The following is a 16,384-nucleotide window of genomic DNA, read 5'->3' as shown; positions in this document are numbered from 1 at the left end:
CCACTGTTGACAAGTGGGATTTATTGCTAAAAAAAAATGTGCATTGAACTCAAAATGAAAAAACCCGATGCTTTAATCACATGCAATTAAAGTAAAATTGAATATAAATAAGGTTTTTTACGTTTAATTATAAGTACATTTCCTATAATTTTTCACAGCACAATTCAGCACTAAAAAAAAATAAAAAATGTACTTATAAATTAAAAACATGATTGCAATATCAACTATTAATCCAATTCAGAGCCAAAAAATGTCCGTTTATTGAATTTGAAGCCTGCGTATAATGGAACCATATTTCCTGTATGACTTCGAACAGTTTTCCAGGCATTAAATTGGTATTCGATGTTTATTGAATAAATTTGCATTTCCGTTTATACAATTGCCATAATTTCACTGTCAACAAAGCCATTCAGGTTCTTGCATATGCGTTAGTCAAAGGAATTTGAGGAATGCTCACATTTTGTTCTTCGTCGTTATAACTGGGTTGTATTACCTGCATACATCGACAGACTCCTCCTTATTAACCTTCCCTTCCTAATTAATCATCGTGTTATGCAAGGTTTTTTATTTGTTAGTTAAATAACTAAATGGTGAAATCGATTACACTGCGTTGATGAGCCAAATTAATTTTTCAGTTCCCTTTAGACTTCTTGGTTATTTCTCCCCACTTTATCCCAAGCGTTGTTTTACTAATTACGCCTTGCATGAAACTTGTGGAGGCTTCTGTAATGATTGCAATAGACTATCATGTAATCAACTCAAAGTAATCTATTTCTGTCATTAATAACTCAATTTCAAACGATTTGTTTCGTGATTAACATTTTCGCATGCATTTGTGGTGGCGAACTATGTGTTGTGGTTAGATTGAGTTTATGTTTTTGGGTTTTCCCTAATCCATGAATTCAATATTGCAATTCAATCTGTTGAGAATTCTTAAAAATGTTTCTAATTTTTTAAAATATACATTTTATTTAATATATTTTTAATTGTTTGTGTCAACTGATATTAGTCGATATTAAATAAATAAATAAAAAAAAACAACAATAAATAAATAAAGCGACGGCAATTTAGTGACATCCCCGCCTTGACAACTAAAATTAAATACTCGTATGAATATTCCACAACTTACATTACATACATGTCTTCATATAAGTAAAAAACATGTCATATAAATGGAGACAATTTATATACATTATCTCAGCTAAGCCAGAGTATTACATTTAATATGAATAGGAGTATTAAGCTAACAATCTTAAAATGTAGCTGCCACTTAGTAACAGCTTTAATTCGATTTGGTTGCCATGCATATTTCAATTGGCTTAGACAAATCAAATTTTGTTTCTGGCCAACATTTTCGCCCAGGGAGCAACAATTGCTAGATATTTTCCAATGTTTCACTTATCATGTGTCAAGCCTACAAAACATCAAATCAACAGCAATACTTGGATGGACAAAGCATCTGACGGGCACTTTTGCACACTGGTAATCAACAAATCAGGGGCAAAAAGAAATATGCGCTGCTTTCAGGGTTCATTGACATTTTGTGCGTTCACAAAAACACGCACCCATACACTAACACTGTCAGAAGACTTTCCACACACACACACACACACACGCACACACATACATGTATATGTGCAAAAATGTTTATTGGTACGAAATCACGCAAATTTTTACTCAAGTCAAGAATATTTTGTGCATGGCGCCCCACCTCATTTAAAAATTCTTGTGCTTTATGAGTTAAGTAAACACTTGAGAGGTGGCGGATAGATGGATGGGGTTTCAGTCTGTGGTAAGGACCTACGTTTAGAATTTATCGATTGGCATTGCTCGAAGTTGAAGAAACTCAAACACACTCATATATACCACATATACCATATATACATATGCATATTAAGTGTGTGTAGCCGTGTAGCCAAATTGCACAAGATAATTTATTCAAACTGCACACTTAACATATAAATATCTTATTTTATGCATATATGTACGTATCGTATATGTTTACCAACTGCTCCTGTTGTGAGTTGGAAGTTCTTAAGTCTCAAAGGGGCCACAACAATTCGTAGACAAATTCCAGTAATTTCACTTTGAACTGCGGACTCCGAACTCGGTGTAACTGTTTTTGCTTGGTAAAGTCACGCGATTGTTAAGATAAGCACACCTACTCACACAAGCACGCGAACGCAATCAGTTTCACCGTTATTATGAAAGCTTTCGTATTTCTGTCACAAAATCGCGTGCATCAGGACCGTCAGCTAGCACTGCCAAAATTCAACTAGCACAACACATAACTAACAACTGTTGTTTGCTGCTACGTAGAGTCTGTTGTGTTATTTACGATGGTAGCGTTGCCAGACTGCACAAGAGCACAAAATTCTAGCTTAGCACGCAGACTCTCAGCTTTTAAGAGAGGGAGAGAGAGAGAGAGAGAGAGAGCCAAATGGCACAGAGTGAGTGGAAAGAGAGTCTCCTTTGAAATCGGTACGTTATAAATGAGCGCCAATTAGCGGCAAGTTGGCCAGGCTCTGCTTTATTATCATTATCATTATTCTTATGACTATGATTAGACGGCCATACAAATTGGGTTAGCTGTTTTGCTTTAAACGCAAATTTATTGCTAACATATTTTACGACATTTTATCACATTAGTTCAGCATCCTATCCCCAATATGAACACATCAAGTCGATGTGTGCTGCTTGTCATTGAAGATGTCGCATGCATCAATGATGTTTCCACTGGATTGCCTCCGAACTCGTGCGTTAAGCTCTTGTTGCAATTTGCTTATCATATGAGAATCTGTTTGAACATGACACATCGTGTCAATTGGCCTCAGGTCACCCATCTCTGCTCTGTTACATGTATTTTATTATTGTTTCATCATTTTTTGATTAGCTTAAATTCAATTGTTTACTTTGTTTTGACATAAGAAAAGCAAACAAGGTGCACAAGCGCAAACCCATAAAGATAATATTAAAAAAAGCCTTCACTCAACCGATGTATTTTAAATACAATTTAAATTCAGTAAAGTCAAAATTGTATGCCTTACACCCAGTAAGCCCAATAATCCAAAGCGGTTAAATTGTCTTACAGCCTCCAAGTCTGCGGGTGCCTTTGATTGTGTGTGAGTTTGTGTGTTGTATGTTTGCTTCAGTAACTGTATGGGTGTCCTATGTGTGCTGTGTCAACAATGAGGCTTAAAGCGGCATTTTTTTTTTTGTCCCGTCCAAGTGGTCGGCTGCGTAAGTGTGTGCCTCTTTTGAAAATGGTAAGTCGGAGGGCTTGTCATGTTTATATACTCTACCGTTTCAATTTTGTAATATATTTTAAAAATTCAGTGCAAGAGACAAGCTCATTGTCCTAATATTTATGTCGCATTGTACGTATTTGAATTTCAACCTATTTCGGTCTTTTCATTTTATTAAACTGTTCCGAGTGTGCTTAAATTGTACAACATTTATTCAAAATCAGTGAAAGATGGCAATTTAAAGCATTCGATTCACAAATATTTAGCTTAAATACATTTATGTACCATTGTACATATTATATTTCAGTTTATTTCTGGCACCCTCAAAATTCTTCCAATTAATTTGACTTTAGGTATCATATTTATATCTCTAATACTTATTGCTTCAAAAATATGTAGGTTAAGGATACACACACACATTGGCAGAGTATACAAATTGGGGGTCTTCTGCTATTTTGTGTGTATTTATTTTTTTCTTCTTTTGTTTTTTTTTTTTCATCAGATTTAGGTCGTTGTCGCTGTTTCTTTTGTTTTTATGTCGCTCACAGATTGCATAGACTGTATCTGGATTTATCAAGGAAGGTGACATAAAAAAATATCTTGACAAAAAAAATTTAGGATTTTGTTATGAAAGTTTTCTAATGGCTGTGTGAGATAACAACAGCTGGATTTGTACATTTAATAAATTCAATTGAATACCTAATATGAAAATAAATTGAAACGAGTGCACAAAGCTTGTGTTTTATTCCTTTCTTTTACCTTAGCCTTGGCATGCAACTGGCAAAGCAGCGAATCAAGAATCTGCTCAGAATTTATACTGAATACAGCCAAAGTCTATTGAGATACATATATTGCTATTGTCTTTAATACAACATAGCGCATATCGATTACGACAAATGTTGCATTGATAACAACAATTGATAAGAGCAGCTGCCACAACATTCCTTAAAGTGGTTGACCTCTGTTTGCCTTTCAATCACTGATTATCGCTGTTGTCATATTATGTTCCACAGTTGCCATCATTAAATAAAAAGGATTAAATTTCTTTCTGAGTCAATTAGAGTATACTATGATTGCATTGAAACCCAAGTATTGGGCAAAGCATATAAAATTTTTTTAAAATTGCCAACAACTTTATTTATAATGAACCACTTCAATACCTGGTACCTTTTTTAAAGCCCAACTAGTGAATTAAACAAATTACCCAATTCTATGCCACTGCTAGATGCTTTTGCCATACACCATAAAAGTGTTGAGTGCAAAACAAGTACCAGCAACATCAAAACAGCAAACTGAGAAAAAAGAATATAGCATCAGTGCAAAAAGCCAATTAGGTTTGATGGGGTTTTTCAAATGGCAGACAAAGTTTTGTTGCAACAGCGACGATAGCCGCCGACTTTTATGTATGGTGCGCATACTGAAGTATAGACCACGTTAATAACAGTTACACTTTGTCTGTTTCACCTAACAATAATATCGCAAATAAGAGAAACATTCGTGATGCTTCCATGAAAACCTAGTCAAATTAGCAGAAGTCAGGCGCATATTTACTCCACTTATTTTGCGATAAATAAAACAAAAATAAATATCAAAAAATGTCTGCAAGAGATGATGTTCTCTTTTCGAGTTCTCAAAAGTTTTGTTTAACTTTTTTGTCAGCCCAATACAACAGCAAATCAAATATTTAAAGACTCCATAACATATTTCCAATTTCATAAATTCGTATACTCTGATACCGAAGGTTCAAGAGTATATTGGTCTTGAGCAATGTTTTTCGAGCTGTCTACTATATTACTAGGAACCTTCTTCAAAGATCCGTATTCCTTGACTACACCCACACTGTTCGATTGTACATGCTATCAGCCGGTATTATTTATTAGTATAAAAGTATTTCGCAGTCGATTACAGCCGACTGTAACACTATCACTTGTTTATTATATCTGTCAGTCGACTACAACAGCAAGTCAAATATGAAAAAGACTTTAAGCAAAATACTTTGATGGGAGTGCGCACATAAAATGCTGTAGCTTTGGTTACAACATTTATGGATTCTTCCTCACATGCTCGAAGTGATGTTTTTAAGTGAAATATACTCTCTTAAGAAGAAATTTGCATTTAAGTTGCACGAAATTTAGGTTCATTTAGTTCCAAAACATTGAAAATAAAGAATACATCGAAAAATGGCTACTCAAAATAATAACAGTGGTTTTCTCCTAGACTATCAAAATTGTGAAAAATGTATACAGAAAATGCGTACGTCTGCTGATAGTATGAGGATCAATATGAGATTACATTTCATTTATATTTTACAGTTGATCAATAAGTATTATATATAAAGTGTAAAGCTTTACCTAAAGCTTTACCTTTAAAATTGGTGGTCTCATTGCTAGCGGAAATCGATTGTTATCGAAATTAAGAAAACTGGAAGAGCTATCGACAAAATGAAATAAAATTGGTTTATCCAAAGGTACACCAGAACCTGTTTTCTAAAATTGAACTGTAGTTCCAACACTGTTGAAGCATTTATAATCTTGATTAAATCGGAGATGCTTCCTTCTGTCTGTTGCGTACATTTGCACAACTTTAGTATACCGTCATTACCCATATTTAATGGATTTTGGGAAGGATTAAAAAATACATGGAAAATAATCCAAACTACATTTACAACCATTTTCTAATTGTTTGGCTCCTACTAAATTTTAATTTGGCTTTGCATAATTAATCACCAAGTTCACAGCAAATCCGCAAAAACCCCAAAAAATTCTAGAGTTAAGTAAGAAATTAATTATCTAACTAAATTACAGTCGAACGCGGCTTAAGCAGCTTGTATATATAGTTAAATTGTGTTATACAGTTCAATGAGCTGATGCGAAGCTAATTGCATTCCATTAATTAGCAGTCCAGCTAGCTAAGCTTCTCAACTTATGACGCATAGCTGCATGTTGAATGTAATCTCTCAATTGGTTGCACCTCCACATGGATATGGAGGAAAGCAGAAAACTTTTCTAACATTTGATTCTGGCAAGCAGAGTAGGCAAAGCCACTGCTCTCAAAATAACAACCAACTGCCGAGCTGAAAGTTTTGCCACATTCGTTATCAGAATTCGCGTGTTGCCACAAACATTTCTGGAAAAATCGAAAATAGTTCAGCTTGCTGGCAACTATCGTTGTTATTAAAGTTCTGGCGCTAGCACTCAGAAAAAAAATGAGAAAATGTCTTAAAATTAGAGAGGAATTTTTTCATTTTCTTACAAATGTATTTCTTAAAAAACGAAATGCAATCACATATTTTTGGAAAGAAAAATTGGCATCTCTCTTAAAAACATAAAATATAAACTTATAAATTATCTAATATGCTAATATAAGTCTTAAAATAAAAATGACGAATAATAATGTGCTTAACTTTTATAATTTCCTTAAATTAAAATAGGAATAATCTTGGATTTATAAAGACAGAACCTTTTCTTTCAAAAAATATACTTTCTGCGTAATAAGGTGAGTTAAAATTGGCGTCAAAAGTATTTCGATTTTCAAAGTTATTCATGCCAATTATTTTTCTGAGTGTTCGCTTACGGTGAGCGCCTTAAGCTGTTACCAGCTTTTTCTATCATCTTTATTTACAGACAGCAGCACATACATTGTGCCCTACCATAAATGTAGTTTTACTCCATGATTGTTAATCATTGATATTTTTAAATCGTTTTTTTTTGTTTACGATAGTATTGCGCAATTATGTGAAATTTAATAGAGTCAACAAATTTGATATGTAGAGAAATGTGTGCAGGTCACAGCTCACAGCACAGCTCAGCTAAAAATACTATTTAATTTTCAGCAACCATACATACCCTTCTTGGAACATTTTTTATGTACATAAAATTGCGCCAATAATATAATGTCCAATAAGCAGCAAAAGAGCATCAACAATTGTGCGATATATATAAATTACATCTCTTTATATCACGTCACATCACATCCAACTTTAATCATTTGGCAATTATTCCGCTTGTATTTTGCTGTTGTTTATTCTCCAGTGTTTCAGAATAAATATTAAAACACTTTAAAAGTTGCGTAATGAATTGCCGTTTCTCAGTTTGAACTGTCAACATGTTTTGTAACATTTAATAAAAATGAAATTGAGGCAAGTAACTTTTGTGAGGCACCTCAGCGAGCTCTATGCCCCTGAGTATATCACGTATATTGCAGCGAAAAAGTGCCAAAATGCCAGCCAAAAATGATTGAAATTTGTTTGTTGTGGGAAACTGGGCAAAGCCAGTCAACCAACGGTCACGCGAGTGCCTTTTGTTGGTATAAACAATAACAACTTGGCCAGGTCCATTGACAATAAATTTGTGGCTGGCAGTTAGCTGGAGGCGAACAAACCTTTTTATTGCCACGCTGTTATTATGTTATCTTTTCCGCATCACCATTTTGGTTGGGTGGTTGGTTGGTTGGTTGGTTGGGTGGCTTAGGCTTGGATCGGGGAGTTGGCAACACATGTCATAACACGCAACAATATGCAATAACAATAATAATCCACCGCTGGGTATGACAACGACAACGACAACGACAACAGCCATAAAGGGGGTACCAAATAAAACTTTGATAATAAAATGCGTATGTGCCCGCAGAATTGCCTGGCGGCAAAGCCACAACACAATTTTAGATCCCTTGTTTATTTGTAGGCAATCAATTGTGTGGCTACGTTTAACTTGATATACATATGTTTATTGTTTTGTTCCAGTGTTTTATAATGTAACCGAATTCTTTCAGTATAATCAATGCCCATGCATCATCATGCGCCCCGTTGTCCAAATTATAACACAAATGATTGTCCAGCTATGTATCACATCATTTAAGACAATTATCGCAGTTCTGGCCACTGCGGTTGCGACCACAATGACGAGCGAATGTATCGAAAGTCAGGATTTAGGCCATCACTGGTGCCAAATCCGCAAACACGCAGCTCTCACACATTCATTCGCATGCATAATTGAAAGGCCAAAACAACAGGCATCCAAATAATTTATTTTGCTGCTCTTGTTGTTGCTATTATTGTTTAAGTATGGTTGTTTCTGACATTTATTACGTGATGCATAATTGAGTGACTTGACTGTGTTATTGATCGATTACAAATGGATTCTCACATTTATACTTTTCGTGCGAATTACGCTTAAGCCAGTAGCATCTGTAGTAATCTGCTGGAATACTTTAAATCGAAATATATTGTCTTTTAAGCGATTTAAGCAAAGTATACTCTTTTTTTTTTATTTCTTTGCTTACTTTATTATATTATTTTTTTTCCTATGACTATTTACTGAATGCTCCACATTTGTGTAGTTATAATATGTCACAAAGGGTGAAAAGTATGTTTATGTTCATGTCGATCCCACAACTTAAGACACTTAAATTGTGGCGTAGAAATACAAGTCACTTCATCTTTTGATGATGTGCATTTTTGAAATTCGCATTATTATTGGGTGTCAATGTCAACTCATATTATTATTCAAAAGACTTTCTTTTCTCAATTCCAAAATACGACAAAATTGTCCAGTGTGTTGTTTTCTAAATGTGCACACAGAATTCCTTTATTACCTGTTTTGATTCTTATATTTTTATTAAACATTTGTGCTTTAAGTTTTCACATGCTTTATGCCTTTAAAGCAGACAGAAGTCGAGAGAGCAAGTTGCATTACCATTTTCTGAATTTCAGAAACTATTTATTCTGAAAATCACTATTGCATTTGTACTTTTTAAAAATATTTTAAATGAGTAAGAAATATATTTCTGAAAAATATAAAAACAGCCTTTCTAATCTTAAGAATTTATTTTTTCGTAAATCTACAAATTATTGTAAGAATGCAGAAACATTTTATTGTAAGTAAACGAACTATATATTCCAAAATACAAAGCAAGTGTAAAGCTCTTGAGCACTTGTGTAATAAAATTCACAAGCAGCGCAACAACAAAATTTATCTCGCATTCAATGCGCACATTCAGATTACCGATTTAATCTTGTGGAAAGTGCAGTTTGCAAGTGCAACATGGAGAGCAGAAGTCTGCTGCTAACGTCAAGTGCAACGTGCACTTACCGGCAACAATTGTGGATTTTTGTGGAATCGGAGAATAGCATGCACACGAATAAACTGCAGACGAATGTCTGTTTGTTGGCCAAATAGGATTATTGCGTAAGAATTGTCAACGCTTTTTGGTATTGTTCGCCGCTTAAGAGGCGTTAATGGAGAGGCCTTTTCAGAGTGCTTTTACGATGACGCTTTTGCGGCACACTCACATTTAAATAAATTATTTCATTAATTCACAAACTGTTGCGCACAGCTATATTGCCCCGAGCTATGGTGCGTGTCTTTGAGCCCGACGGATCTTAATTAGTAGGCCAAAATGTTGAATTCGTTTTATGGGGCGCACAAAAGTAGGCAACATGAAGTCACGTTTTTAACAAAGTCAACAAATCCACAAAATCAGCAAAGCACCGGCTGGCTAATAGCAAACTTTTTACAAATACAAATAAAAACGAACAAGAGACCAACATTTTGTTGGATTAAATCATGTACATTTGATGCATGAAAAATGAGCAAGAATTTGAAATGTGTAAAGCGCCATCAAGCCAAACTTTACAGCTAATGTCACTCCATCTATACTAAAATAAACTACACAACAATGACACTATAAATATTTTAATGCATACAGTTAATTAAAAATTGTTTGGCAAAAGTTTATACCAACTTCAAAGCAGCAACTAGAACAAAAACTTTTACTAAATATTGTTGCTGTTGCTGTTAATGACTGACTGAAAACATTTATTATTAATCCCGGCACATACACTAAGCTGTTAGATAGAGCCTTAAGCATGCTTAAAACAGCTTACATAAGAATTAAGATGATTACATTCAACAAGTTTGAAAAAAAAAAATCTTAAATTTGCGGCTAATGTTATTTTGGGCCTGATTAATGACATGTACTCCAGCGGTGTTTCCCTTGCTAGCTCACCCGAGGCTGGAGGAGTATGGTCTCTTAAAATAAAATATATACATATTTATCAGCGGACCCAAACCAGCCTCGTTGAAATCTAATGAAGCGCACAGGCATCAAGCCAATGAAGTGTGTAATTGTTGCCCTGGGCCAATTCTATGACATGTACTCGGATGCACCGCTCTGATGCTGATGCCGATGCTGATGCTGATGCTGATGCTGACGACGATGTGAGAGTACTTGGCCCGTAATTCCAATCTGCCGAGTCGATATGTCTCTGGCAATCAAACATGTTGTGGGACTTTATATATATGTCTGTTGCTTTCGTGCTGTGCTGTGTTGTGCCGTGCCACTATAATAACAAGGCACTCGAACGTGATGTCATGCTTTCATATAACATTCTACATGCAGCCACACTTCTCGCATGTGCTCACTTTGCTTCAATTGGTGGCACTTCTTGCTTAAGCAAGGAAGACAGAGCTTTTGGGTAGGCCTCAGTGAAGAGCTCAACACGAAAGCAAAAGGCGAAAAGGTAAATAAACTAGAAATAAGATTAATGCTCCTCTTTGACGCTGCTTGGCATTCGAAAACCCAGGCAGACTTATTGTTCGCTAGACGACATACAACTCTAAAATGTTTTCTCCAGGCTCTGTTCAACTTGACTGAAGGACTTCCAAAAATAACATAGAATACACATTTGCGCTTATGTAAGTGTTTGCATGCTGTAAAGTTAAAACTTTGACAATTGACAAATGGCAGACAAACATTATTGTCACATACAGTTTAAGCTCAAGCCGAGATTGGGTGAAGGCACTGTATATAATATTTTAAGTGGAACTATATACACTGGCAAAAAGGTTGTAATTAATGTTTTGGAAAATCGCCCTACTTTTGGAATCTCATACTCTTGGTAACTCACTTTATTATTCAGAAAGTATTTTTCTAGAACAGAAGCTCTTTCTATAACCAGTGATTCTTCTTTTCCTTATTGAAGGCTACATTTTTCTGACTTTTAGAAAAAAAAAGTCTTATTTCCAGATAACCCAGCAGTCGGTAAAGCAAATTGCAATACTATATTCTGAACTTAATAAAAAAAATGTTTTATAAAAATAAGGGTTTTAATTCCTACATTTTAAAAATATTTTCAATTATTAATAAATATTTTTCTCATTTATTTAGAAATATAATTATTAAAAATTCAGGAAAACTTTTTCTGTGAGTGTAGTAGAGGTCTGTTGATTTTGTGCTTCTGTGATCAAGCCGTATACTAACATCAGATCCAACATTCTGATATGCTTGATAATTCCTTCAAGTGCCTTCAAGCTTGAAGTTCCAAAAACAAGTCTGTGAATTCAATAGAGTGCAAAAGTTAAGCGGATTAAACATGCAAGTGTGCAAGGACATTCGTAGGGGCGGTTTGAAACGTAATATGTATTAAAATGTATGAACAATTAAAATTCGGGCCGCTCCTCTTAGCGAAATTCTGCTCTTCCTTTACGAAAAGCTGGGTACACCCCTGCAAGTGTGTTTAGTGTGTATGCTCTGCAAAGGGGGGGGTAATGAAAATTTTTTGTTGCAAATATTAATGAACAACGTGGCCTGGATTGGGTTGCTAGGCTTAAGCCCTAACAAGAGGACGGCAGCCCTCATTTCGCCCTGTGTACGTGACATCTAAGCTAATTATTCTGTCTAATTGAGAGCATTATAAAGTGGAGGCGCAGTGGGGTAGCAACCACTCGGATAATAGAGCTATTTCATGGTTAAGCCATGCCCGTTGGCATAGTTTCATGTTTCATGTTATGCTAATTTCAAGATCAAATGCCTGAACATAAGCGATTGTTGAGTCAGCATGCTATACTCGAGTGGGCTCGACTATGAAACAGCCTGAACATAGCTGTTCAATATATACATCTTTTTAGTTTTATTGCCAAACTTCGCTCTTAAAATGTTTGCACACTTAAATGTAATCATGTGTGGAACTGCTCTCATTTCTTATGGTCTACACATTTACTGAAGGAGAATGAAAAAACTAAGTCTATGTTTTTATTTATACATTGAGTGTGTAGTGTATATATACCGTATTCATAGATATCGGGGCGTTGCAGAATACACACAAATTTATAGCAAATGTCATGAGGTAAATAAGAAAATACGTTTTTGACTATAAATTAGGTATTTCTTATTCGATCTTTACAGCCCGGTAATATGTTAAAGTATCGTATATCTTATATTGGATGGCTTTGTCCGTTAAATGGGGTCAGTTATCGGATAACTTGAAATAAATTTGATCGGCGCGTGTTATACGAGAACTTATCTTCCATTTATAGTCTCTGACATCAGTTTGCTCATACTGAGAGACAGAGGGATATGGCTAAATCAACGCTACTTTTATGCTGATCAAGAAAAATAAATTCTTTATGACTTTTACCCTTTTTCCCGTTTTTAATGGGTTCAGGCTATAAAAACAGAAAACTTGTGGCAAATGAATTAATTCACGGGCTGTCGTTGTTTGCACAGTGCTAACAATATAAAACTAAAATGATTTGCCATTTTGGTGTGTCCACTATTAACTGTAATTTGAAACAAAAGTCAACATTTGAACAGAATTTCAGCAACCAGACCCACCCAGGGGGATAATGGACCAGGAAAGCGACAGCAAATATTTACCATCTCACTTTAATATATTAAGTTTCCCCTTTGGATTCGTCAAAAACTTTGTCCTTTCGACTTCTTTCTAAACTTGACTTGCTCAATTCAATATTAATGGCATACTATTTATGCTTAAGCTCTTTTCAATTGCGCCAAATTACAAAATGTACAAAATGCTCGCTAAATATACTTAGTATAAATTCAAAATCTATTAGTTGACCATACTTTTGGCCATCTTGTTGCCCCTGCCAGAGCTACTTTGTTTTAGTGTGTGTTTCCAGGAAATCGAAGCAGCCCTTAAAGTTCATTAAATTTAATTTACATTACTTACTTATGTATATAGACATAAAACGATCGACACGTGGCCACATTGAGTTTTATATCTTATACCCTGTAAGCATTTTGTTTTCATCTAATGCGGATATAACTAACATGTGCGCAGTATGGCATGGGTATAATAAATGGAAATATATTTAATGAGCGGCAATAAATACTTTATGAAGTATAAAAGAAGTTCCCTAATATTATACGTGGCATCGTTGATTTTTTTTAATTCATTCAGCTTTTTCCATTTACTGCGGGTATACCAAATAAGTAGTCATTTTGAAATGGTTTTATCTTTTACTTCAGTTGATCTATGTATATATATATATATATACGAGTCCCTTATTTGAAAGTGTATACTTTACCGATATTTTGAAATATATTCTTATATACTTTATGACTACTTATAAAGAGTTTCAGATAAGTTCCATAATATTTTCTTCTTAAATATTCAAAATACGCATTTTAAAAATAAGCCTTGTTTTCTTTTTGAATTTTTGCAGATGGAAAATTGAATGATCAATGTAGAAGTTATTTAAGCTACCTACGACATGGATATCCCCAAGTCGATAAATATTCAGCCAAGTATTTCCGTTTGCTTAATATGGCGTTTTATGGCCGTGACGGTCCCAGTGGATTCACAGTTGGATCACGTGCACTCAGCACTTAAAATGGTGAATGACCCCATCACTAAATCAATTCCCATCCTTTGCCCGTCGTCTTTACTTGTAATTCCCGTATTTTGTCTAAATATGTACGTGTTGTTATTTGCCAATCAGATGCTTTAAATGATGCAATTTTTTGTGTGAAAATTAGTCGAGTTTACTTTCATATATGAACAAGAAGATACCTTTTTTCTTCATTGTTTGCATTGTGTATTTGTCTCGTAAATTGTCACCGCGTATACTGACCAAACAGAGCCTGAAAAATAATATAGTAGACACAAAACTTGTAGGAAACAATACAGATAAAAATACAGATAGAGAGGGGGAATGAGGAGATGTTGGTAAGGGTGGGATGGGTTTCCTTGCATGATAATTAAACTGTCAAAAACATGGGTCATTTTTGTAGTTGGCCCAACTGTAAAACTTCAAAGCATTTTGACCACACAAAATTGTACATTAGGCAAAATCTACATTAAATGCTAATTTCCCGTTTGGAGTGAAAACATTGTGCCAAACCATATCCTGCCGGAGAAAAACTAAGCCAACTGTTCACCGCAGTCTAACCAAGGCGAAATAATTTGCGTGGCCAGAGAAAAAGGGAAATGAGCAAACTCAGCAAACTCCAACAAGGATTTAACAAATGAATGAACGCCTTAAAGCTGGCTAAAATAATTTTTGAAAGCTTAAACTAATAGCATCCATTAGTCAAAGGACATGTGTAGACTTTGTCGGAAACTTTTTATAACCCATACTCAGATAATTCAATGGCAAGCTTTCTTATCTTCCTTTGTTTAAATGTGGTCCAATTTAAGCATGTTTTTTTTAATTCATAAAGCTTTTCCAAATGCTGTGGTTTTGTTATTTATTATAGTTATTTGTTGGCTGCTACACTTGATTCTGCAATGCTAGTCATTTGCTTTTATTAATTTCTCTTATTTATTTTTATTTTTTTGCTTTGTATTCGTCAAGCAATATGAAATTGTTGAATCATCTTTATTTTAAGAGTATTATAACATGATTAAATCTTAGCTCTTTAAAGCATTCAACATACTTCGACTGAATTATCACTTAAATTTTAATCTGCTGGGAACTGATTGTGGTTATGGTGGGTGAATGTTTTGGAAACAGCTCCTGAATAAACACCTGAATAAATCATTATTTAATTTTTGTAAGCGACTTTTTGACGTGAATTGACAAATGCAATTAGTGCACACAGAAAGTGTACTCCACATCCTTAAGCTGCCACAAACCAGCAGCACTTAACTTTACGTTTGTAGCGGTTTTAATTGAATTGTGGCATAAGCACAAATACGCATAACACAAAGAAGGTAAAAGTTGGCATTGAGATCAAAGCGAGGCAATTTGTCTGTCAAACTGCAGATAGAAATAAACAAAAGACTTATCGCAGCACACCTTGCAGACATTTGTAAATATCTAGGAGGTGCTCATTGGCCCTAGATCTTTGCTGATTGTTTTTTCGTTAGCACTTGCCTTGGCCATTGTATTTATTATTAGCACACAATCGCACTTCATACTACACACACACACAATCACACACACACACACACGTACACACACACACACACACACACACACACATACACGTGCACGTACATACCCATTGAAACTCGTACTCAGGCTGCTTATTATATTCGGTATGGCTTGGCACTGTTTATTTAAGTCACTTTAACATGCAGGACGGCGCCAGTGGATGTCTCAAGCCCCTCCGGCTTTCTGAGGATGTTTATGTGTGTAAGTGATATTTATTTGCACATTGCTCGCTGGCGCCATAGTCTGCCGCACTCACGCACACACCACACAGACTCACACAGACACAGACTCACACAGACACACACATACAATCAATCGAGTTGGCGTCTTTCAGGTTTTGTTTATTAAACCGCTTGCCAATACTGAGCCGCCACAGCATTAAGCACCGCAACGTTGAAAGTCCAACACCGAACTGAAACTGAAACAGAAACAGAAACAGAAAGCGTTGGGATAAAAAGACCGTGCGACACTTGACAGCCTTGCATTGTTAGCCGTGAGCACGCGCAGGCGCTTATCCAGCTGAAAGAGCGGCTTTTATTTGGCGACTTGTGTAAACAAAGTGAGGGGGGGTCGGGGGTCGGGGGTCGTTGGTCAGGGGAGGGGTACAATCGCAGGTGTTGGTGCGTGGGGGCGACCACCACTTTGAAGCTCAGCAACAGAAGCAGCCGGAAAAATGTTGTCAGCCAACAATCTGAAATGCTTTTCTTTTTTGTATCCTTTGTACCTGTATAACGCGTAAAATGGATACAATAAAGTTGTGTAAATGCACTTGACAGCCATTAAAAGCCACTCACAAATATTATAAGCACAAGCTTACCCGACTAAATGCAATAGACGTTCAAGAGCGTGCATGGCGAAAGAGTATGGCCTAGTCGAGAAGACCTTGCCGATTCAGTCTGGCTGTTGTTTCAACAAACTCTTAACTGTATGTCAAGACTTTTTATACCATGTCGTTATAGTCGG

General features: G+C 35.4%; 1 protein-coding gene across 4 annotated transcripts in view; it reads right to left on the bottom strand.

Moving 5' to 3' along the window:
* The window catches only part of LOC6563261 (serine/threonine-protein kinase 32A), a 28,970-nt gene extending 13,460 nt beyond the window's left edge, over positions 1-15,510 (bottom strand). For 2 of the 4 annotated variants that reach the window (XM_032737722.2, XM_032737725.2), the window contains exon 1: positions 2,006-2,239. The gene's annotated coding sequence lies outside the window, so the exon portion shown is untranslated. Of the gene's footprint in view, positions 1-2,005; positions 2,278-15,488 lie in introns of those variants that run through there. The other 2 variants (XM_032737724.2, XM_032737723.1) reach the window with 2 other exon arrangements.
* Positions 15,511-16,384: the final 874 nt, after the last annotated feature.

Source organism: Drosophila grimshawi, unplaced genomic scaffold (assembly GCF_018153295.1).
Source record: "Drosophila grimshawi isolate 15287-2541.00 unplaced genomic scaffold, ASM1815329v1 contig_311, whole genome shotgun sequence".
Lineage (NCBI taxonomy): Eukaryota > Metazoa > Arthropoda > Insecta > Diptera > Drosophilidae > Drosophila > Drosophila grimshawi.
Note: the sequence above shows the minus strand (reverse complement) of the source record. Positions and strands in the feature narration are given on the sequence as shown.